The sequence below is a fragment of the Cebus imitator genome, unplaced genomic scaffold (genome assembly GCF_001604975.1).
Source record: "Cebus imitator isolate Cc_AM_T3 unplaced genomic scaffold, Cebus_imitator-1.0 Scaffold48, whole genome shotgun sequence".
NCBI classification, from domain to species: Eukaryota; Metazoa; Chordata; class Mammalia; order Primates; family Cebidae; genus Cebus; species Cebus imitator.
The window spans coordinates 2,163,479-2,189,063 of NW_016107363.1; the positions used below are offsets into that span (position 1 = coordinate 2,163,479).

Sequence of the window (25,585 nt, forward strand, 5' to 3'; positions counted from 1 at the left end):
GCATGTGTATGAGGTCCCCAAGACTATCCCCAGTTTAATGATCCACTAGAAAGACTCAAAGATATCAGAAAAGCTGTTATACTCATGGTTACAGTTTATTGCAGAAAAGACACAGATTAAAATCAGCAAGGGAAAAAGTGCATAGGGCAGAGTCCATGGGAGACCAGGCACAAGCTTCCAGTTTTCCTCTCCCAGTGAGGCCATAGGACAGCACTTACTGCCCCCAGCAACAGTGTATGACAACATGTACAGGATGCTGCCAACCAGGGAAGTTCACTCAAGCCTTGATGTTCAGGATTTTTTAAATTAGGAATTGGTTACACAGAGATGGAGTGCCCACATGACTGACCTTAGTTACACAGTCGCCAGCCCAAGTCCACTGTTAATCACATTGTTGGCATAAACCATCTGGCATGGCCCAGTGCCCCGGGTATACAAAGACATTCTTATCAGGCAGAATATTCTGAGGGTGTAGAAGTTACCTCTCATAAGCTGATGAAGGGGGCCATGCCTTTCTTTGGAATGTGCAGAATTTGAACATCACAAACCTGCTGAGTCACTCCTGTACTGTAACACACACACACAGGTTGTCATTGCTTTAACCCTCACTCCAAACTTTGCTTTTCCAACACGTTGAGAGCATGATCACCAATACTTGGGATTATAGCAAAAAGTAAAAATCATTTTGCAGTGTTTTTCTTTTATATTCCTTGATGTAGTGGTTTACAAACATAGGTTTCATAGGTTTACATTGTAAATATGCTTGGAGATGTCTTTTCATTTAATTTTACTTTATTGAAGGATAATTTACATTCATTCAAACATAGATCTTAAGTCTATAGTTCACTGAGTTTGGACAAATGCATACACACATAACGCACACTTCTTTAAAAATATAGACCATTTCCATCACTCGAGAAAGCTCCCTCATGCCCACTCACCAGTCAATCCCTGCCCACCCACCTCCACCACCATCTTCTGGAGCCAATAATTGTTCTTATCTCTTACTAAACATTAGTATTACCTATTCTAAGATTTTATAAAAATGGAAACATACAATGTATGATATTTTGCGTTTGGTTTTTTTTCCCCTCACTCAGAATAATGCTATTGCAGATCAACTATGTTGTGTGTATCAGTAGATTGTCACTTTTCACTGCTGGGTACTTTTACGTTGTTTGGCTATAACACAATTTATGTACCAATTATCCTTTTGATGGACATTTTGACCGTCTCCAGTTTTTAGCTGTTAGGCATAAAATTGCTATGCTTGCTGGGCATGGTGGCTTACACCTGTAATCCCAGCACTTTGGGAGGCCGAGACAGGCAGATCACAAGGTCAGGAGTTTGAGACCAGCCTGACCAACATGGCGAAACCCCATCTCTGCTAATCATACAAAAATTAGCTGGGTGTGGTGGCACACACCTGTAATCCCAGCTACTCAGGAGGCTGAGGCAGGAGAATCGCTTGAACCCAGGAGGCGGAGGCTGCAGTAAGCCAAGATTGTGCCACTGCACCCTAGACTGGGTGACTGAGCGAGACTCCATCTCAAAAAAAAAAAAAAAAAAATGCTGTGCTTATTCCCATACAAGTCTTTCTGTGCACTTATGTTTTCATGTCTTGGGTAAATAGCAGAGAAGTTGCTATCTTGTAAGGTAGGTATATGTTTATCTCATCTGCCAAACCATTATGCAAAGTAAAGTGGCTGTGTTATTTACACATCTCCCGGCAATGTATGAGGGTTATGGTTGCTTCACATCCTTTCCAACATTGGTCTGTCTTTTCAATTTTAGCTGTTCAGACAGGTGTGGAGTGGTATCTTACGGTAGTTTCATTTGCATTTTCCTGATAACTATTGACGTGGAGCAGCCATTCATGCACCAATCTTTGTGAGATGTCTGGTCAAGTCTTTTGTCTATTTTACAGATTCTATGGTTTGATTTTTTACTATTGAGTTGGAGGAATGCTGTCCCTGAGGTATCCTCCACTGTGATTTTGATACAGTAGATCTAGTGTAGGTCTCTGAAGGATATGACGTGTGGGTAAGCTTAAGAACTAATGTATGAATGGGTCTGATGTCAGTTTGTAAGACTGCAACTCTGCTTGCAGTCATAATTTGAAATGTTCCCATCCAGAGGCTTGCTTCGTGGTTATTTTAAATTGTTAAGGAAAACATTAGAAAAACAGTTCTCAAAGGTGGTTTCTTTCTCACTCTGGACTTGGCACTGAATTTTAACATCGACCCAAACCTAGAAAATTCCTAGGATTGGACAAAGTCACTTAAACCACATACGGGTTGCACACAGCTATTACTATAATTATTAAAGGGTCCTTGAGTTGATTTGCCACAGCATCCTAAACCACATCCTGTTTTTCTTCCCTCAGAGGGAAACGTGGTGATGTACATATTTGAAAGTGGAAGCCCACATGCAATTTACATTATTTTCTAAGTAAAATTGATTTGGAAACTACTTGAACCTTGTTTTAATGTTCACACTGTACCAATTTATCTAGCAGACAACCTCCCTGACCCAAAATGTTGGCTTCTTTCTACTAGGTAATTTCTTGAATTTTCATACTGATTTATACCGTATGCCAAATAAGCTACCTTCTTAAGGACCTCCGTCTATCCTATTTACTCTCAAAAGAAGAGATTAAACGAAGAATTTTATCCAGTTATTTAATAAGCCCTGGACATTTTCTCTTTAAAAGAAACTCCAGGTTTGAAAGTTGTTTTGACTCATGATTCATGGTTCTAAGGGGTTAAAGCACTCTAAAAATCAGATTATTCAAAGGATCAAAAAGTTTCTACAAACTTAAACATCCAAACTGTGCAGTAGATTATTTTTCTTTTCCAGGGAGCCCTGCTGCCTTAATTAAGGCAATACAAAGATGGCATATAGATTTTATCTCATATGACAATATTGAATGGTGTGGCTTCCTGAAAGATCATGCAGAGACCCTTCCCTGATCTTAGGAAGGTGTGTTGCAGTTGATTTGCGATGCTCACCATCATTCTGCAAAAATACACCTTTCTCAATATCTGACCTTTCAAGATATGAGGTTCTGAAGTTAGCCAGAGAGCAAACTCAAACAAATGGTGCAGTGTCTATCAAATATCCTGCTATCCTGATGTTTAGAAAGCCTCTTCAGTCAACTTTTTATACTCCATGTAAGTGAGAGGAGATATTTTAAATCCTAGGGATGCAAGGTGTTGAAATCCTTAGAGACCCCAGGTGACCTCTGCTCTAGGGACTTCATATGCCTTTGCCTTTAATTCCTGGCCTTGGACTATATTATATGATTCCCCCTAGGCTGAGGTGGAGAAAGGCCAAAAAATAAAATTAACTGTATCCTTCACTTCATTCACAGCTCTGGTTAGAACACGTTGATAAGGATGAGGAGGAAAACCTGGGCTTCAGCTTAGCTTCTGGGTCACTAGTAGATGTTTGTCACTGTGGACTAAAGAGATTTGAAAACCGGGAGGATTAGCACAAGATACTGAAATGTGAAAAGAGTGATGACTATGTGTCAGCTCTGTTTGGTTTCCTCCAGGAGAAACTGCATTTTTAAAGCTCTCTTGTAAAAATTGTGAGGCTTCTGATTACACAGTTTCATATAATTCTGTACTAAGGTAGGTTCCTGCAAAGGTAGTGAGGTCCTGTTTATCCAGCAGTGCTGGGAAGGCTTCATTTAGCCATGCCTGCTTTAAATGTACATGTATATATTCAAAGTTACCATTGAGGGGAAATTTTCTTCCTTCCCCCCCTACCCCGGAGTAATGTGTTTGCTCTAAATGGCTGTCCTAAGTTGCACATTGATTTATTTTGTTGTTGTTAAGTCCTCTCCTGTATGATGTTTGGAAATGAGGTTGTTTTAACACAAGTTACTTTCATGTGTGGGGGAGAATAATAACATACCCACCTTGGTAAACAAATTTATTTGAGAATCAGTGGGGGTGGTGAGTGGAGACAACCTCTAAGCCCACAAGAAATCAGTTCCTTGGGGACTGCCTCCAAAGCCTGCAGTTAGCTAACTCTTTTCCTAAAGAGACAGCAGTTCAGAAATAGTTAAAATGGGAAAAGATTTTTTCTCATTACATATAGGCTTTGGTATGCATAACACATTTTGTCTTCCTTTTGGCCATATTGATATTTCTTATAAATATGCTCAGTGTTCATAGCAAGAGTGGGTCAGAGTATCACACAATTGTTAATTTAAAGCTTTATTAAAGTATATGCATCCCCCACAGCCACACTCCATGGGAGTTAAATAGGTAGAGAAAAACTGACCTCTTTTACAGCACAAATTGGAAAATGAAATGCAAAATCAACAATAAATATTTTAACCATTCAATTTCTTCATATTATCAAAAAAAGATCAATTTGAATATTTCAGATATATTCCAAAGCTGTTCTAATCCAATCAGAAAAGTACAGTTATTACTCACCTTTCCTTCTTTTAAGTAAATTTGCTTGAAGAAGAGAGAGAGCTGGATCTAGGGAGTGCAGGAAGGCATGGCAAGGAGAAGGGAGAGTGAGAGAGAAGGAAAGACACAGACACACAGAGAAAAACATGCCTTTTTCTTAAAAGTCCTATCAGTTGTTTTGCCTTGGTTTAGTTAGAAACTCAAAAGGGTAGAAGCAGGAAGCAGCACAATATGACCAATTTTTAACAGAAACACATGGGGCAGGAGTGTATGATACCAAACATCTCGCTTTCTCATGTATCTGATTATTTTTATGAAAATGGTATTGAAGCATAATGAACATCAGATAATCATATAAATCCTATGTGCACACACCCATGTAATCTGCACCCAGATCAAGGAACACAGAATAATATCTGCCCCCCAGGAGACCTATACTGTCCCCTGCCAATCACTTCTCCCCCACCCTCCATCACCATTATCCTGATTTCTCAGACCATAGATTAATTTATCCTATTTTTGTAGTTTATATAAATGAAATCATAGCATGATGTCTCTGTGACTGGCCTCTTCTCTCACTGTGAGTTTAATTCATGTTTTTATGTAGCAGTAGTTGCTTTTCACTATGCGTAGAATTCTACTGACTGTCATGAATATTTCACCCATTTTACTTCTGATGGGCACTTTGGTTGTTTCCAGTACAGGGGTATTACAATCTGTGTTGCCATGACCAATCTGGTATGTACCTTGTTAGTGAATATTTACCTACATATTTTATCTTCATTTATTTTAAGAACAGCAATCTCTCAGAATAGTAGGAAATTGAAATTTAATTTGTTTTTTAAAAAACTATATACATGGAAAAAAGACAGAACAAGTTCAAAACAATTGACTCGCTCTGCTAAGAGAGGAAGCAAAAGGAAGATGGAAGCCCAGGAAAATTCGTCTTGTGAAGTTGGTGTCAAAATGGAGTTAACTTTTTAAATGTTACGATTTGTTTAGTGATTCATATCATTGGCTAATTGCTTTGGTCTTTAAAGTAATGAAAATAGTTTAAAGAGGAAGAGAGTGGATACTCCCTGTACTTAGCAATTAAGTTTCATGGAGATAATTCCTAAGAATGGCAGAGTACAAAGTATACCCCAGCTTCATTTGAAATATGATCTTGCAGCAACAAATTTGTGTTGCATTTTCAGAATATGGCTTGACAGTTTTGAAGGAATTGTAACTTTGAGAACCACCATAATTTAGGTTCTTCTTAAATTTTTTTAAATTTTATTTTATTTTACTTTAAATTCTGGGGTACATATGCAGATTTTGCAGGATTGTTACATAGGTATACATATGCCATGGTGGTTTACTGCCTCCATCCCCCGTCACCTACATTAGATATTTCTCCTAATGTTATCCCTCCCCAATCTCCCTAACCCCTGCTATCCCTCCCCTAGTTCCCCCCCAACAGACCCCAGTGTGTGATGTTGCCCTCCCTGTGTCCATGTATTCTCATTGTTCAACACCCGCTTATGAGTGAGAACATGCAGTGTTTGGTTTTCTGTTTTTGTGTCAGTTTGCTGAGAATGATGGTTTCCAGATTCAACCATGTCCCTGCAAAGGACATGAACTCATCCTTTTTTATGGCTGCATAGTATTCCATGGTGTATATGTGCCATATTTTCTTTATCCAGTCAATTTTTGATGAGCATTTGGGTCAGTTCCAAGTCTGTGCTATTGTAAACAGTGCCTCAATGAACATATGTGTGCATGTGTCTTTATAATAGATCAATTTATAATCCTTTGGGTATATACCCAGTAATGGGATTGCTGAGTCAAATGGTATTATTTCTAGATCCTTGAGGAATCACCACTTATAGTGTAATTTCTTCCCAGGATTTAATTAGACGTGTGGAAAGTTATAAACCCATACTGAGACGCACTGTATATGTGAAATGCACAGATTTAGAAGGAATTATATATTTAAAAAAGTAAAATATCACATGAATAGTTAAAAGAATTTTATATGAATTGCTTCACAAATTTATATCATCCTTGCGTAGGGACTATGTTAATCTTCTTTGTAATCATTCCAATTTCGATATACATGCTTCCCAAGTGAGAGAGCATGTGTACTGATTATGGTTTTAAATGATAATATTGTGGATATACTGGGTTAAATATATTATGAAAATTTCATCTATTTCTCTTTATTAAGGTAGCTCTAAAAACTTAAAGTTACGCATGTGGCTTGTGTTACATTTTTACTGTGTTTTTAGATCTTCACGTCACCTTTCAAAGACTGGTTGTTTGGCAAAGAAAACAATGAGTTTGACAGGATTGAGGAAGCTAGTGTCTCAGGTGATATATTACAAGTGCTTACTTTGGGTATCTACCAATGGATTTTAGGGCATATGTTGATTTAGTGCAGTGGCAACTATCTTTTACCTTATTATTTCAAAGCTTCTATGGCAAGATTAATATAAATTTAGTAAATTCTAACTGTGTGCAGAGATAAGAGAGATATATGGCCACTGTCTCTTGTTGAAAAGTTCCACGTTTCATTCATTCATTTGTTCACTTAGTAAAAATTTATTGAGCTTCTACTCAGTATTGGCAACAAGGCAAAGCTTGGGAGATTTGGTGGTAAACAAAGTATAGCCTCTACTGTTTGTTGGCCACTTGTATGTTTTCTTTTGAGAAGTGTCTGTTCATTTCCTTTGCCTACTTTTTAATGGAGTTATTTGCTTTTTGCTTGTTAAGTTCCTTATAGATTCTGGACATTAGACCTTAATCAAATGAATAGTTCACAAATACCTAATCTTATTCTGTACATTGTCTATTTGTTGATAGTTTTGCTATGCAGAAGCTCTTTAGTTTAATTAGGTCCCATTGTCAATTTTTTTTCTTGTTAGAAGTGCTTTTGAGGACTTACTCGTGAATTCTTTGGCAAGGCTGATGTTCAGAATGGTATTTCCTATTTTTTTTCTATGATTTGATTAATTCTAGAACTTACATTTAAGTCTTTAATATATCTTGAATTTATTTTTATATATGGTAAAAGGTAGGGGTCCAGTTTTATTCTTCTACATATGGTTAGCCAGCTCTCCCAGCACTATTTATTGAAATAAGGAGTCGTTTCCCCATTGCTTATTTTTGTCAACTTTATCAAAGATCAGATACTTGTAGGTGTGTGGCTTTATTTCTGGGTTCTCTGTTCTGTTCTACTGGCTTAAGTGTCTGTTTTGTACCAGTACCATGCTGTTAAGGTTACTGTGGCCTTGCAGTATAGTTAGAGGTTAGGTAATGTGATTCCTCCAACTTTATTCTTTGTGCTTAGTATTGCTTTTGCCATTTGGGCTCTTATTTGGTTCCATACAGATTTTAGAATAGTTTTTTTTTTTTTAATCTGTAAAAAATGACATTGGTAATTTGATAGAAATAGCATTGAGTCTATAGATTGCTGTGGGCAATGTGGCTATTTTAATAATACTGATTCTTCTAATTCATGAGCATGAAATAATTTTCCATTTGTTTGTATTTAAATATTTTTGACCAGTGCCCTTCCCCTATGATTTCTCCATCAACCACCATCCACAGCCTCAGAAATTAGCTCATTTAATTTCTACCAGTAAGTCAGAGAATCAGGAGGGTCACTAACTAAAAGGCTGTTATACATATATACATAAATCATTTGCCTGGAGAGTCATGACCCTGGTCTGATGCTTTCAAATACTCTCTCATATGGAGAGATGGATAATCCACTCTCTTATAATTCAGAAAAGGGTCCAACATGAATTTCCTAAAAGCGCTTATGTGTGTCTTTCAGATGATAGAGAGGATGCATTTTGAACCATTTAATTGCTCCTATGACTGACTTGCATAATGCCTCTAGAACCATCTAGATGGCACATGTTGCCTGAAACAGCACATGCCAGTTTTCTTTGCTGCCTTTAAAATGAGATTGCAAGCACATCTGAAGCTAAACGACTCTTGATGTGTGATTGTAACTTTACAGCCATTGTAAGTAAAAAAGATGGCTTTTTTGTTAACTCATTTTCTAGCAGGAAGGGATCATTTTTAAGGAGTGAATTTCTGGGTTCAGATTTCAGCTCTAGTACTCACTCACCGATGAACCTTGGACATATTAGCTGGACAGCTTGAGCAGCTTCACCTCGCTTGAAGGCCACCTTATGTATTAAGGCAAAAGGACGTTTTAAAAAGTGGCATTTACTTGACTATACAGTAAAATTATGTACATTGTATAAAATGTACCCATGCAGGAAAGTATATAAAAGTAACTTAACAATTACCTCTTTCCACCACTAAAAATAAATATTGTATGTTAACATTTTTGTGTACCTCCTTCCAGTTTTTGAATATTTAACAGTTGAAGCCATAGTGTATCTATATAATTATGGTAATTATGTATTTTGCCTCTTTTACTTGACATCACTGTGTAAATATTTTGCCTCATAATGAAAATCTTTTTACTATAAGTTGATTTTATATATACCATTACCTAAGATAAACATAGTATTTAGTCTTAGGAGGAAATATAAGTAGATAAAAGACGTTTAAGCCATTTAAAAACACCGAAATAAATAAAAGCAGTTTGAAAATATTAAAGACAAATAAATACTAGTATCTGTAACATTTAATTCAAACTCCCACATAATGTTCTCTTTGTTTTTTTAAGTTTATAAAATAATTTGCTTAACTTATGACATTCAGAGACAATGAATGTCCTTATTTTGGAGAGAAAGATGGCTTTCTAACAAAATCAGCTGGTGAGGATTTAATAAGCACCAGCTCTTGCCCCATATGAAACAATTGTGAATTACCAATTACAACCTTGATGCCATTGTTCAGTTGCCTGAGCAAAATATTAGGTGGCACACCTGTCAGAGAAGGAAGAGGAGTAACTGCTGGAGAAGCTGTTAGGAAACCTTAAGCCAGGCTGTGAAGGATGGGATGGGATTGAAATAAGCCTTTATAATACAGGGCTTTTGACAGTTAAGTGCCATATCCTTTAATCTACAAATGGTGGATTTGCAATTATTTCAGAACAACAAATATAAATCCATAGTGCCAAATGCATGCATTTTCTTGAGATTTCTGGTACGGATGGTGTGTACTTCTGAGAGGTGGAAATGACAAGCAGATAACGCTAGAGATGATTATGCAATGAGCAGCTCTGAAGGAGTGCAAGAGAATGTTGGCTTACGGGTTTTTTTAATAAGCTTGGATGGTAGAGGAGTGGGTGGAATATGTGGAAAAAAGAGGAGAGAGCAATTAGGTAAAAATGTTAGACCACTCTCTTAGTTAAATATTAAAAATATTGTGGAGCATTTGACTTGATTTATTCAAATGTGCTTTCCCTCCAACACGTTATGCAATTTACATCACTGACTCAGCTTTTGTTGGGGCATCAGCCTCCAAGAAAGCTTGATGAAAGTTAAGAACCACGGGTCCCAGTTTAAGAAGGGCTGGTTTATAAACAGTCTGGTTAGATAAACTACTGTTCTGCTATTCTGGGTTTGTTCCCCCAAAACCATTACCAGTTCCTTTGGATTTTGTATCAGATTCATTTGAATTGGAATGGGAGGAGAGAGCTCAGCTTAACTGACAGCCTCTGTCAGTAAAGGTGCTGCCTCTGTCAGGTAAGGTGCTTTGTGTGCAGCTCTGTGCTAGGTACCAAACACATGTAAGAGCCCTGCATCCTCACAGTTGCCCTAATGGGCAGCATTTCTACTTGTGGACTCGGGCTGGAAAAGCAAAGAAATGACAGTGGGATATTCAGCAAAGTAGGCTCACAGGGAACAGACTCTCAAGAGTAAAGCTATGGTTTTAGGGTACAGTCATTCAGCTTTCTATGACTTAGCATGCAAAGACATGGATTAATTCTGCTACAGAACTGTATTTTAACTGGATCATGGAAGTCATTTTGTTTTCTCCATGATTATAAGAAATTCTTGCTCTGGGAAAGAGCAGACAACAGATCAGAGCAATAAAAAAGTTAATCATGAGAATTTCCCCAAGGATTTTAATATTTAGTGGACATGTACTTGAAAAGCTGTTTCTTAGAAATTGATACTCATGAATGATGATGATATTAATAATATCAGTAGTAGTAAGAATATGACCACTACTACTAACATGCTTTGAGTGCTCATTATAAACTGGTAGTAATATTGGGTGCTTATGTGGATAAAATTGCTCATTTGATGCTAGATAACATTATTGTCCTTCCTTTTTAGAGGAAAATCTGAGGCTCATGTTCTCCCACATAGAAAATTGTTTTTAGTTCAGATCCATCTGGTACCAAAACCATGCTTTTGACTACTACTCTCCATTGCTTATTTAGAGATGAAAGGGATCTTAGGGAAGGTCATTTCCCAGAGTTGGGGCCCATAATGGTAGTGGCTTGACCAGCATCCCACAGGTCCTTAGCAGCAGAGTTGGAATTGCATTCTGGTCTATGGTTGTAATTAGATTCAGAAAATATGCAGGCCAGTGTGGACCACTTGAAAATAATCCTGGTATTCAAAGATTATTTGTGGGTGATATGGCTATATTGTGACTACTGCAGCAAAATTAAAAAGCAGTGTTTTATGTTAATTGTATGTGTTACATACAGTTACATCTTAACATCTTAACATAAAACATTGATTTTTAATGATGGGGGTGAGAGTCTATTAAAGAAACACGCACAATGTGTTTATATCCAGTGATAAGTGCTTTGCACAATGTTAAAGCTGTGTGATGCAATATTCCTGGGAGCTACTTTAGATTGGGCAGTCTGGGGAGGTGACATTTAGGCTGAAACTTGAATAACAAAAGGAAACAGTCACATGAGATAAGAGGAATGAGTATTCCTGGCAAATGATGATTACTGTGGAAAAGTTCTGAGATAGGACAAACTCTGAGACTGGCCTGCTTGAGAAAGAGAAAGAAGGGCTGTGTCACTGGCATGCAGTGAAAGAGGGCAAAGGTAATACCATCACCGAGGTGGCCAGGAGTTTGCTCTTGTGGGTGTCTTTGAACCAGAGGAAACAGTTTGGATGTTATTCCAAGTGCAATGGGAAGCCATTGGAAGTTTCAGCAGGAGGAGCAACATGATTCAATTTTTTGTTTTTTTAAAAAAAAGAACATTGACATCTAGGAAGCATTAGAAGAAACAGTAGGAGCTGGGATATCAATGAGGAAACATGACAATTGATCAGCAAAGGATGGTGGCAAGGACTCAAGTGGCAGCAGTGCAGATGTACAGAGGTAGTAGGATACAAGCTAGGAGGATCACTAAACTATAAAAGGGTTTTACACAATATACATAAATCATTTGGAGAGCCATGCCCTTGGTCTGATGCTTTCAAATGCTCTCTCATATGGAGAGATGGATAATCCACTCTCTTATAATTCAGAAAGGGGTCCAATGTGAATTTCCTAAAAGCACTTTTGTGTGTCTTTCAGATGACAGAGAGGATGCATTTTGAACCATTTAATTGCTCCTATGAGCAACTTGCATAATGCCTATAGAACCATCTAGATGGCACATGTTGCCTGAAACAGCACATGCCAGTTGTTTCCTTTGCTGCCTTTAAAATGAGATTGCAAGCACATCTGAAGCTAAATGACTCTTGATGTGTGATTGTACCTTTACCACAATTCTAAGTAGAAAAGATGGCTTTTTTGTTCATTCATTTTCTAGCAGGAAGGGGTATTCCTATATTTGGCAATAGACTCATCAGAACTTGACAATGGATTAAGTGAAGGAAAAAAGAAAGAAAAAATAAATCAAGAATGATGTCTACATTTTTTGGTTTGTCCAATTGAGTACATGGTGGTTTGTTTACTGAGTTGGAGGAGGAAGAGATTTAGAATGGAAAAGTTCAGAGTTTTGTTTGGGCCATGTTAGGTTTGAGATGCATATTGTACTCCACCATCTAGGTAGAGAGCATCCATTATACATCGGATCTAAGAGTCTAGAGCTTAGTGGAAGGTCAAGGTTACAGATACAGTTTTGAGTGCTGTTTGCATAGGAGGTGGCACGTAAGGCCACCTATTGGATGATGACATCTAAAGGGAAAGGACATTGAGGTGAAGAGACCCAGGACAGGGCCCTGGCACTCCCCAACATTTGATGTCAAATGGAGGAGGAGGAATAAGCCGTGGATGCTAGGAAGGAAGTTCAGGGAGTCAGAAGGAAAACTGGGAGAATGGTATCTTGGAACCAAAGAGAAGTTATATGAATAAGACATAGCTGGGTGCCACTAAGGAAAATGCAGAATGATGATGAGAAATAGCAATCAGCCTGGGCCTGAAGCGAGACTTTTTGACCCAACCCTTTGTCCCTGAAGACTAAGAATAGGTAACTAGACCACCAGGAGAGCTTAAGCCTCTCTCTCTTTTTCCACTTTTACTTTTTCTCTCTCTCATTCTCTGCCTCTTGACCTAAGTCTCATTTTTCTGGAGAGTGTGACTCTCAAAATCTTGTACCCCAGTTTTCTCATTAGACTAGCAATCTTTTATCAGCGTTTTATTACATTTAGAAATATCAAGTTGGTAGTGCCTAAAAATTGATGGGAAATAGCACCCTCTTGACAAGAATCTCGATGTATAACAGTTGACACAGGAAAATGAACCACAGTAGAAATAATGGCCAATGAAAAAATCACTGTGGCAATATATATTTGAAATCATTGTGAATAAAAACTAATAGATGAAGCAAATATTTATTAAGGATTTTCAAAAAAAATGAGCTCATCCCTATGAAAATAATTTTGATAAAATAAAAATGAAAATTGAAAAATTGGAAATGATTTTGTGTTGGATAGAAACTTGATTAAAGGATTATGGCCAGGCTCAGTGGCTCATACCTGTAATCCCAGCACTTTGAGAGGCTGACGTGGGTAGATTACTTGAACTTTTGAGTTTGAGACCAGATTGGCCAAGATGGTGAAACCTCATCTCTACTAAAAATACAAAAATTAACCAGGTGTAAAGGTGGACACCAGTAATCCCAGCTACTCGGGAAGCTGAGATAGGAGAATCACTTGAACCCAAGATAGCTCACTGCTATCTCTGCAGTGAGCCGAGATAGTGCCACTGCACTCCAGCCTGGGCAACAAGAGCGAAACATTGTCTCAAAAAAAAAGAAAGAAATTCAGTTAAAGAATTAAACTGGCTTACTGATATTTGTCCAAGAAACAACTGCCTTGATGAAGATTCTCCAGTGTTGATTTAAGTCTGATTAATGTTTATAATCAAGGCATTTGTGGCATTGAAATGGAAGGGTCAAACCCTAGGGTGAAAATGTGTTACTCCCTGATAGACTCATTTTGTGCAATAATATATCATGAACACAAACTATCTTTAAAATACAGCAATTAAAGACTCATTGAAGTCATCTTTAATTTCAAAGCTCTTGATTTGAAAAAGTGATCTCTCTCGGACTGTGGCTTTCACTGTCCCAAGACTATAAATGTTAAAGAGGAAATAATTATTCCAGAATCTTATTCAGGAAGAGCTGCAGATTCCTTGCCTGAGCAAGGACAATTTCTAAATTAGTGTCATTTGAATTAGTGCCTTTTCAACTGGAAACAGTTCTCTCAAAAATACTTGATTGTTTTTATGCTTGTTTCCTTTTATAAAAAAAAAATCACATTGGGTTGCAATTGAGGTTAATGTTAGCTAAAATCTACTTTAATCATTAAATTCAGTATCATACTCTACCAGTTACTAGCTGTATGTCCTTAAATAAGTTACCTAATCTCCCTAATCCTATTTCCTCAACCATAAAGGGGACCAATAGCACACACCTCACAGGATTATTGTCAGGATTAAGTGAGAGGGAGACTTTAAATGCCCTGTTTCTTTTTATTTATTTAGAGAAAAGCTTTTGCTCTATTGTCCAGCCTGGAGTGTAGTGGTGATCACGGCTCACCGCAGCCTGGATCTCCCATGCTCAAGCCATCTTCCTGCCTCAGCCTCCTGAGTATCTGGGATTACAGTTGCATGCCGCCACACCACCCAGCTTTCTTTATTCTATTTTATTTTATTTTATTTTATTTATTTTATTAACTAAAGATGAGGTCTTGCTGTATTGCCCAGGCTGAAAGCCCTGGTTTAAAGTAGATGCTCAATGGAAGTCTTTACTATTGCTGCCATCATTAGCATACTGTACATTTTCTGTGTACACAATGTAATTACTTTAGCTATTTGGTCTGAACAATTTGTCTCCCAAATAGTTTGAAAATTTTCCCAGGCAAGGGTTAGGCTCTCAACCTTTATTAATGTCTTTCATTCCTCTGTATCAGTCGTAGCAGAACACAGCTGGCTCACCCAGACTGGGTAATTGAGGGGTACATAATGAAGGGATTATTTAAAGAAGGTTGGACAGAGCAAGAAAAAGCTACAAGGGATGGAGAAACACCCTGGGGCTAGCAACAGCAGGGAGCCCGTAGGTTTTAGAGGCAGAGGAGGAGGTTATCAGCTTGGAGCACAAAAGACAGGCCACTCAACAAGGACTGCAGCTTTAGATAGAGAAGTGCCAAAGTGCTATCTGGCAGGAAGGGAGCCAGTAGGTTAAATACTCCAACCTCTCTCTCTTCCCACCCTGATCTCCTGCTGCTGCCTTCTCATTAGCTGGGCTCAACAGAAAAGCATCAGGCAAGGAAGCTGGTTACAGCAGGCTATAGAAATCATCATACCTGAGCACAGAGCAGAGGAGGAAGGGGAAGAGAATGGATCTAGGGAAATAAAGAGTAAGCAGCAGAGCCTTTCCAGCCCAGTCAGTTAATACAGGTGCTTTACATACAATTAGTGCTGATACATGTTTGTGGGAGGAAGGGAAAGGAAAACTGATTGAAGGCAGTTTATAAACCATAGACAATTCATCTTTAAATGAAGATAGAGAAAAATTTTATGTAATAGCATAATAGTTTAGAGGTAAGGTTTGAAATCAGACCAACCCCAGTGTGAATCATGCCTTGGCACTTCCTAACGGAGTGATCAAAGGCAGTTACTAAATGACTTAGCCTCAGTTTCTTCCTCAGACAAAAAGAGATAAGGTTAATAGCTGCTTCATAGGTTGCTTCTGAGCAGTAACTGAGGGTGGATACAGTACACCTGGCACAGAAATAAGTACTTAAGAAATGTTAGCAAATGAATTCTCAGTAACAGTGAGCGGTTCTCAACTAGGGGTGATTTTGATCCCTAACTCCATTCCAGGGAACATTCTGCAGGGTCAGGAGGTATTTTTTGTTGAAACAACTGGGGAGTGCTACTGGCATGTAGTTGATAGAAGCCATGAATCCTGCTTAAATATCCCACCATGCCTAGGACTGCCCCCTACCACAAAGAATTATCTGGCCCAAAATGTAAATAGCTCTGAGGGTGAGAAACCCCTCCCTGTACTGATTTCATCTCTGTATTTCCATCCTTGGGCCTCTGTATTTCTTGATACTGGTTCTTAAGATCCATGATTATTTTGTACTTTGTTCACTCAGTAAATTTAAAGGTTTTGTCCTCCCCTTCCCATAAAAAGCTCAGAACATACTGTGTATATGGCACTTGAACACAATGTGATCTTGTCTTTCCACCATTTGAAGTAAATAAACAATACATAAACAAAGATAAAATAGAAATCACAGTGATATGTTGTAACCTGAACTACAGCCACCCAGCATTAAGCACTTATGTCACTTACAGATATGCAAGGCAACAACAATACGCAATACAGAGCTATCTCTAGGGGTGTTTCAAATCACCAGGGAGCAGCATATTGAAACGTGTTGTTTCTGCAGCTGTAATCTCTGGTGAGCCTCTTTCCAAAAGAAAAACAAAAAGGCACAGTAAAGCTAGTGAGTCTAAACTAGGTCAGTGGAATTAAACATTAATTTAAATAAAGGCTGTCCTTCAATATAATCCGAATGTATTTCCTCTGTCTCAGTCACTCACCCCTATCACCCAACCCATCCCTATTCTACCCAGAATTGCCCCTGGCAACAGTGACCTTTCCCCTTGAGAAAGCTGACCTGATTGAAACAGAATGCCATTGGCCTCAAGATGGCTCTGAGTCTTCACTATGTGTTTTGTATCCTCCAATCTCAAAGGAGGAGTGATCTTCCCAGCTCCCCAATTTATTCATTTATCTGTCCATTCATTCATCCATCAAGTATTTATTGTGGTCCTTGACTTGGGCAGTACAGGCATAATGGTCCCTATCCACATGGAGCGTGTAATCGACTTGGGGATGGAGACATTTGTCAAGTAAGCAAACAAATTAAACATCCTGATTGTGACCAGGGCTGTTCATGGAGCAGGGAGGCACCAGAGAAAATAAAATCAGAGTCCTACTGAGGCAATGTGGTCAGGAAAGGTCTCTTTGAGGTGATGACGTTGCCAGTGACACTAGAAAACCTTCTAAAAGTAAGGCGAGTAAAGGGTACCTGGGGAGAAGGACCAGCCTGTGCAAAGGCCCTAAAGCACAGAAAAGTTGGATCTGTTCAGGGCCTAGAAATTTGCAAATTAGGCTTCACTGGTGAGAGGTTATAGGACAAGATCAGCAGGTGAAGAACTTGAAGTAATCCTGAATGTTATCCTCTCATATCCGGGAAAAATGAGAGGATTTTTAAGCTACACAGCAGCTTAATATCTGTTAACCTTAGAGTGCTTTTTCTATGAGCCAAGAGCACTTTACAGATGGTAACACTAACACTCACGTTCACCTTGTGAGAGAAGACTGATTGTTATACCCACTTTTACGGATGAAAAATGGAGGCACAAGGAGGGTAGGAAACTCCGGTTCATACAGTTTTATATCAGAGTTTCTCATCTCTCCACTGTTAACATGTGGGGCAAGGGCCATCATGTTCATTTTGAGATGTTTAGCAGCAACACAGCCTTCTACCCACTAGATGCCAATAGTAGTCTCCCCTCACCTTCAGATGTGATAACTAAAATATGTGTCCAGACTTTGACAAATAGCCCTAGGGAAGGGGTGAGCAGCGTCCTCTCTGGTTGAGAACCCTGTTACATGGTGGGAAAAAAAGAAAGCATCTCAAATGCCATTATTCAGTGATGACCCTACCCTTGGTGTCTTAAAGGCTCTTTAATAAGCTTTCTCTGTGTTTTCAAGGATCAGTCTTCTAAGAGCAAGTCTTCTCTCCCTCCCCAGCTAGTGAATACGTGATCTTGTAGGTTTATCCGCTCAATAAATCGCTCAGCAGGTGTGGTGAGGTAAAGTTGCATGGTTCAGCTCTCCTATGCATTAAAATACATCTTAAAGGCAGAAGAATGGAGATTGGTAAGAGGAGGCAAAGCATCGAAGAGGCAAGTGTTCTCTGCCTCAGCCCTGTCCATTTCTAAGTGTTCTTCTTGCTCATTTCAGAAGCCCACTCAGCATTACTAGGTGACTTCCATTTGAATCTGAGAACTAGTGTCTCTTAGCAGTGCAGACATATTGCTGGTGATGACCTATTTGGGGACACAGAAGAGTGCCTCCATTCTCTGGATCAACATTCTGAACCAGACCAGAGAATAGTAGGAAAGAGAAGGATGGCCGGGGATTGCTTAGTGACCCTTAGAAAAGATTGTATGCCATAGTGAACTAGCTTCAGATTCTTGATTTGAAAAAGTGTGAAGGTGTCAAGCATTATGAATATCCACTGGATAAGTAACCCATCAGTGTTCATTTATTCATTCAATACCTAGGATTTTAAAGGTATATTTTGAGTTCTTTTCACTTTGTAACTACCTCCTTCATCCAGGGTCTCTAAATCTACCCCCATCAAAATCTTCCAGCCAGAGATTCACTGGTTCATTCAGTTAAAATGTTTTGAGTGTCTATCATTTTGGGTTAGAGACATTAAGAGAGGTGGACCTAATCATGAAGAGGGGCAACTGGGAGGTTGCTCAGTGAATGTGAAGGCTGTTCAGAGATTTGAAAAATGAGTAGAAGTGAATTAGATAAAGTGGTAAGAAGGAAAACATTCCAGGCAAGTAATAGAGGATGGACAAAGAGCCAGCAGACAAGCTGGTTTTGTAAGTGCAGACTTTTTGGACAATATTTCTTTTTTTCCCATTTATTTTATTGCATTTTAGGTTTTGGGGTATATGTGAAGAACATGCAAGATTGTTGCATAGGTACACACGTGGCAGTGTGATTTGCTGCCTTCCTCCCCATTACCTAAATCTGGCATCTCTCCCCTTGCTATCTCTCCCCAGCTCCCCACCCCCCACCGTCCCTCCCCTATTTCCCCCCAACTGACCCCAGTGTGTAGTGCTCCCCTCACTGTGTCCATGTGTTCTTATTGTTCAACACCTGCCTATGAGTGAGAACATGCAGTGTGTGATCTTCTGCTCTTCTGTCAGTTTGCTGAGAATGATGGTTTCCAGGTTGATCCATGTCCCTACAAAGGACCCAAACTCGTTGTTATTGATGGCTGCATAATATTCCATGGTGTATATATGCCACATTTTCCCTGTTTGGACAATATTTCAAGAAACTCGTAAGAGTATGTTTTACACTCTTGGTATATGGATTTGTGTATGTACACATGTGTGCATGTGTGTTTTAATGTGGCATCATTATACGCTGTCCACACCCCATAATACTACGTTAGAGTCAAGATTGGGCTTGGCCTTATGTGTCCTGTGGTTTAATCATGTTCCACTGATACATATTATTTGCTTACACAGAACAGACTTTTGCTGTGTATGTCAGCTTTGGGAGACAGAGTTGCCAATCTGAACCTTTCTCTTCACAAAGACTTCACTGGATAGAAACCACAAAACAATGTTTTAACACATCAAAGCGTGTTAAAACAAAGAGCGATGTCTGCACGTTTGTGTCCAACCAAATAACTGTAAAGAAAATAATAGGATTCAGGAAAATCTAGACAGCCTTGATGATTAAAACTGTGGAAAGAACTTACATTTTGAGATCAGAACTACCTGGATTTAAATCTCAGTTTCACCTCATGTGCCACCCTAAACAAAGTAGCTTCACTCAGCTGAGCCTATTTTTTAAATCTGTAAAAAGGGGTAATGACACCTGCTTCACAGGTTGATTTAGGAGTATGGATGATTTGTGAACAACACCAGGCGCATTATTGGTGTTAAATAAGTGGGAGCTACTATTATGGTTATTATTATCAAACAATATTTAATTTCTTGGACTTTAAACATGGAACCACAGATTTCATTTACAGGTTCCTGATAGCCACAGCACAACAGGAAAGTCTCATTATATTTTTCATGAATAAAAGCATAAAGATTCCTTAAGGAAAGACAAGATTATCTGGGAACTTACGCATGAAATAATGTTTTTCCTGGGTTTTCATTGATGTCTCATGGAGAAATGTAGGAGACACTGTCTTAAACATCATCCCTGTGGCAAATAAATATAAATTCTATGTGCTTATATCTTTTTTAATCTTTCAGAATAAGCCAAAGTCATAAAACCAAAGAACAGTTGTGGGACACGGACTATTTCTAATTCAACTTTAAATCTGCCAAAAATTTCTTACATCAGTGGCATTTGTGGAATAAATCATCTATGCTTTCCTTTCCTATTTTATAAGCACATATTTAACTAGTGTTCATGAAGCACTACCTTTTAGTTAAGCCTCTCAGTACCTCCTCAAGGTTTGTGGTATAATGTCCACTTTACAGATGTAGAAACTGGCTCACAGTCCAAGGTTACTCATCACGCTAGGAAGTGGGGAAGCCAGGACTTAAACCAAGATCCATTTGACTTGACTTTACTCTTACCATCTACCCCAGCCTGCCACCTTAACACACGTATCTAAGCTCTGTTTTCCCCTGAAGGGAAAATAAGGGCTTTGTATAAAAATAGAAAGAAGGAAAATTAAATTGGGGGCTCTAGATGTAAAACTGTTTTATTACTAAGACATCAAAAAAGAATGTTTTGTAAATGAATTTTCTGGGAGAGATGTTTTAATCTTTTTGTTGTTGTTTTGGTTTATTCCAAACCATTTAACTAAAATGACATAGATAAAAAGTATACTAAGAAACACATTTAACAAAATCACGGCACTACAATATACATACCAAATTGCACGGGTGGCTCTGATTTTGAATTCCGTGCCTTCAAAAATGCATTTCTATATTTAATAAGTCATGTTAACTCATATTCAGTAAACACACAGTAAACTCACATTTAAAATATCTTCCCAGTAAATTTAGTTTTCATTTTTCTATGTGATTCTAAGAGAGCATATAATAACTTAGTCATAGTCTATATATTAAAGTCAAATGATTAGTGCCTTCAAAGGCAGTGGTACCCCTGAATCATACAAGGAATTTCGCTTAGGATGAGGACCTTAATATTTGCTTTCAACATTTTCTTCACCCAAAAGAATGATGATGGTTATAGTGATGACAATTATCATTGTCAAGAACTGAGAAGAGTCTACAGTTGTACTATATTGAGCTTCCTAAATGCTGGCAGATGACCCAAAACTCCTGTGAAAATGGCAAAGGACTGTCCTGCTCACTCTATGGCAGAGGACATGTGCTTTCTGTTGGCACCCATTTCTCCTGTTCCCCAAGTCCTGCGGTGGTAACTTGGAGGAGCCCAGGCAGATACTGCAAACACAGTGAATCTGTGTCACAGCTAAGGAACCCTGCACTTAGGAAAGCCCAATCTTATAAGGTACTGCTAGCAAACCTGCAGTCTGTCTGGAGAGAAACATCATCCTTATTATCCTAGTCAGGAAACAAATCTTCCCTCTGCCCTTCAGAGAAGCTCTGTCTCTGTTTTCCAAGACTGTTTGACATGTAAATATCCTTGAAACGACAGTCAAGAATGCAAGCGGTCACAAGAAATGTAGAAGTATCACGGATAATGACTTCCCAACTGTGATGATGACGGTGGTGGTGGTGACAGTGGTAGCTAACATTTATTGAGCTCCCATTTCCCAGACATGATCGAGTTCTTTGCATACATAATCTCATTCAACCCCATTGTAAACCCAAAAGTATACAGTATTATCTACATTTATACATAAAAAAATAGCTGAGGCTCAGAGAGGTTAGGGAACTGCCCCAGGGTCTCATACAGAAACTGGAAGAGCCAACACCTGTGTGCAGCTTGATTTGACTCTAGAATTTGTGCCTGTAATCCTAACATTATCCTGCTGCTTGACAAAATGTAATTTAGACCTGAATATATTCCATAGCTGAAACAAGTTATTTAAAAATATAGATAAATTTAGAATCGGCCTGCGAAGATATTATTTTTCTTACCAAGATATCAAGGAAGAGTGTTTCATAGGTGAAGTTGTTGAGAAAGTAGGTGAGAGAGCCAATTTGAATCTAGGAAGTCTGCCTCCAGAGTTAGAGTGTGTCGCTACCAGGCTATATGGCTAACACTGGACAGAGGCACCCTTGGCTACAAAAGCCAGAATCTAGAGTAGTTAGCTTTGGACAAATAACCCCCTCATTTGGGTCTTAAATCTTTTGCTTAAGAAATGCACAGTTCCTCAGAGCACTCAAGTAAAGTGCTGTCAACAGTGGTGGACAATCTGTGAAGCACTGCTCTTCTCCTGGAGAGCATGGGCAAGGTAGGCACACATGACCCAAATATGCTGTCTAGAGGAGGGTCATCACAACAGGGTCCTGGAAGATGACCATCAGGTGAAGCTTGGACAGCAGCTCTAGAGGGTAACACTAGGAATGGCTGCTGACGTTCATACCAAAATATCTGCTGATGTCTGGAGTGACTCATGGCGGTGGATTCTCCATCAGTACTTGGGAGCTTCTGATGCTTTAAGAGCCGATGCAGGTCATTCATTCTTTACTCAACAATTTCTTAATGAATGTCTGCTCTATGGGAGATCCTTGTTCATAATCTGGTATAAATACCGACAAACAAGCCTGTTACTGGGATACAAAGTGAAATATCATGTAAAGAAGCTACGTAGAAAGATTAATGAGAGGAAGTAGGAAAAAGTACCTAACACATTCTAGGGATATTGAGGGAAGCTTCACAGGTGTAACACTTGGGCTGAACTTTAAAAGATGAGTGAAAATTTCATCTCCCTATTTGTGTGTATGTTCTCTAGTGGGACAGAATTAATAGGATAGATGTACATATGAAGGAGAGTTTATTAAGGAGTATTGACTCACACGATCACAAAGTGAAGTCCAACAGCAGGCCATCTGCAAGCTGAAGAGCAAGGAAGCCAGTCCAAGTCCCAAAACCTTTAAAAGTAGGGAAGCCGAAAGTGCAGGCTTCAATGATGTAAGTCCAAGACTCCTAAGGCTGAAGAATTTAGAGTCTGATGTTCAAGGTCAGGAAGCATACAGCATGGGAGAAAGATGAAGGCCAGAAGACTCAGCAAGTCCAGTCATTCCACGTTCTTCTGCCTGCTTTATCCTAGCCACACTGGCAGCTGATTAGATGGTGCCCACCCACCCAGATTAAGGGTGGATCTATCTCTCCCAATCCACTGACTCCAATGTTAGTCTCCTTTGGCAACACCCTCACAGACACACCCAGAAATAATACTTGGCATCCTTCAATCCAATCAAGTTGACACTCAGTATTAGCCATCACACTGTTTATGTGTTTCATTGCATTTATCTCAATCTGGAATGTTTATTTAATACTTACCGGTATATTGTCTGTCTGCCAGGTCTTTCATACTCACTTCTATATCCATAGCTCCAAGTATAGTGCCTAGAATACAGTAGATGCTCAGTATTTTTTGAATGAATGAATGAATGAATGTCAAACATTTAAGTTTTGCATTTATTCTTCATGGTGCTTTCTGAAATACATATATATTCCATTTTTCAGTCTCAAAATATTATTTCGTTATAGATTACTTTCAGGAAACCTTTTATTTTTTCTTTTTTTTTTAACTTTTAAGTTCAGGGGTACAAGTGCAGGTTTGTTACATAGGTAAACTTATGTCACGGGGTCTGTTGCACAGATTATTTTATCACCTAGGTGTTAAGCCTAGTACCCATTCTTTATTTTTCCTGACCCTCTCCCTCCTCACCGTCTACCCTTCAACAGGCCCTATTGTATATTGTTCTTCTCTTTGTGTCCATGTGTTCTCATTGTTCAGTTCCTACTTTAAAGTGAGAACATGTGATATTTGGTTTTCTGTTCTTGCATTACTTTGCTTAGGATAACAGCCTCCAGCTCCATCCACGTCCTTGCAAAGGACATGATCAGGAAACCTTTTACATTTGCCTTTCTGGAAATATCTACCTTCCCTATCAAACAGGAGACAAAGTGGAATGAGAGTTGATTGGATAACTCATTCATTATTCATTTGATATTTTATGAGCATCTACTGCATGCAAAGTGCTGGGAGGGGAGCAGTCACACAGAAGGCAAGACTTGATCTCTACCCATGAGAAAACCAAACAGGCATAGGACACAATTAGTGCGCCTACTATGTAAGAAAGAACAAAACAAAGAAACATAATAGCATCTCTCAAGAAAAGAATGGCGTTAAAGGGCAACTTCATGAACATTCCCTGAGCAAAAAAAACTGTACAGTAACTCAAACTAATTTTCTGGGAGAAAAAATTTTGGGTTGGATAATACAGGTTAACTCTGTGCATTAATTTCTCCAGACTCTTTCAACGCCATCTCACTTCTCTTTTTCTCTTAGAATAAAAGAAAAATTATGCAGTTGGTGAAATTGTAAATATAAGCATGCTTACAGTTTTAAGAAAAATAATGACTTAAGCTTAGAAATATTCTAGTATTTATTTAATTAGTAGGTGATTACTAAATACTAAATTATGGGAAGCAGTGTTTTCATAGCAATGGTTTGTTTACCCAAGGAATTTCTGTCACACATTTTTTGATTCCAACATTTCCTACATTTATTCAAATTTTATTTTTTTCCTCGGAAGCACTAAAACACACAATTTTATCAAGTAGCCTGGCTTGTCTGCAAATATGCTGATCCTGTATGGTTATAAAATATTTATGCAGGTCATTTAAGTTGAATCAGAAATGGTTTCCAATCAGAGTGAAATCATCTCTTAGTTTAAGCAAATGATGCCCGTATAAATAAGAGTTGTAATTATGCCCATGCTTAGACTCTCTCTGCTACAGAACTTCTCCAGAAAAAAATCGTTAATGTCTTTTTAACACGTCATTTGTCTTCTTATGTAATGTCTTCATGGATTTCATCATCCTTTTCCTTAACTTGACCAGGTGCAAATTGCTGCCCTTCATGAGCTCAAGAAAAGGAAGTTGTAAGCATGCTTCGTAAAAAGTCAAATAAGTCCCAGCATGGTGGCTTGTACCTGTGGTCCAAACTACTCCAGAGGCTGAGGCAGGAGGATCACTTGGGCCCAAGGGTTCTGGGCTGTAGTGTACTATGCCATTCTGTGTTTGTGCTGAGTTCAGCATCCATGTGGTTACCTCCTGGTAGCAGGGACCGCCAGGTTGCCTAAGGAGGGCCCAGCTTAAAAACAGAGCAGATCAAACTCTTGTGCTGATCAGTAGTGGAATTGCGCCTGTGAATAGCCACTGCACTCCAGCCTGGCAATGTAGTGAGACCCTGTCTCTGAAAAAAAATTCTAATGACATAATACCTTAATTTTCCTGAATAAAACCTTCATAGCTCTCAGTGCTTATAGGATCAAATTCAAGCTTTCTAGCACACGGTTCAAGACTTTCCATAACCTGGCCCATGCTATCCCTTCCTCATACTTAACCATCTAACATTTAATCATTTAGAGTGTCACCGCCATCATGATTTCTGTACCCCTGCTGATGTTGTTCCCTCCACCTGGAATATGGTCCCAGCTTTCTCTACTCAGTTACCTCCCACTGATCCTTCAGCAATCAGCTTCATTTCATGTCCTGCAGGAGGCCTTCCCCTACTATCTAAGTTTGGTTAGGAGCCCCTCTGTGCTCCATAATACCAATGGTAGACAGAAGGTTTGTGGAAATCATTTGTCCACATGTTCCTCACCCAAGAGACTAAATGTTCCTCAAGGGCCAGAATGTGTTTTATTCCTCTTTGAGCCCCAGTATCTGGCACTTTGTGAGCATTCAATGAATATTTGTTGAATGAATGAATGAGGACCTATGAAGAACAGCCTGAAATAGAAAGTTGGTAAAGTAGGATGGACCTTAAAAATACAATCCTTAGACTGAG

General features: G+C 38.8%; 1 protein-coding gene and 1 pseudogene across 39 annotated transcripts in view; one reads left to right on the forward strand and one right to left on the reverse strand.

Moving 5' to 3' along the window:
* The window catches only part of CADPS (calcium dependent secretion activator), a 471,006-nt gene that overhangs the window by 51,781 nt on the left and 393,640 nt on the right, over window positions 1-25,585 (forward strand). The gene's annotated exons all lie outside the window — the stretch shown is intronic.
* LOC119471069 lies at window positions 6,437-6,551 on the reverse strand (annotated as a pseudogene).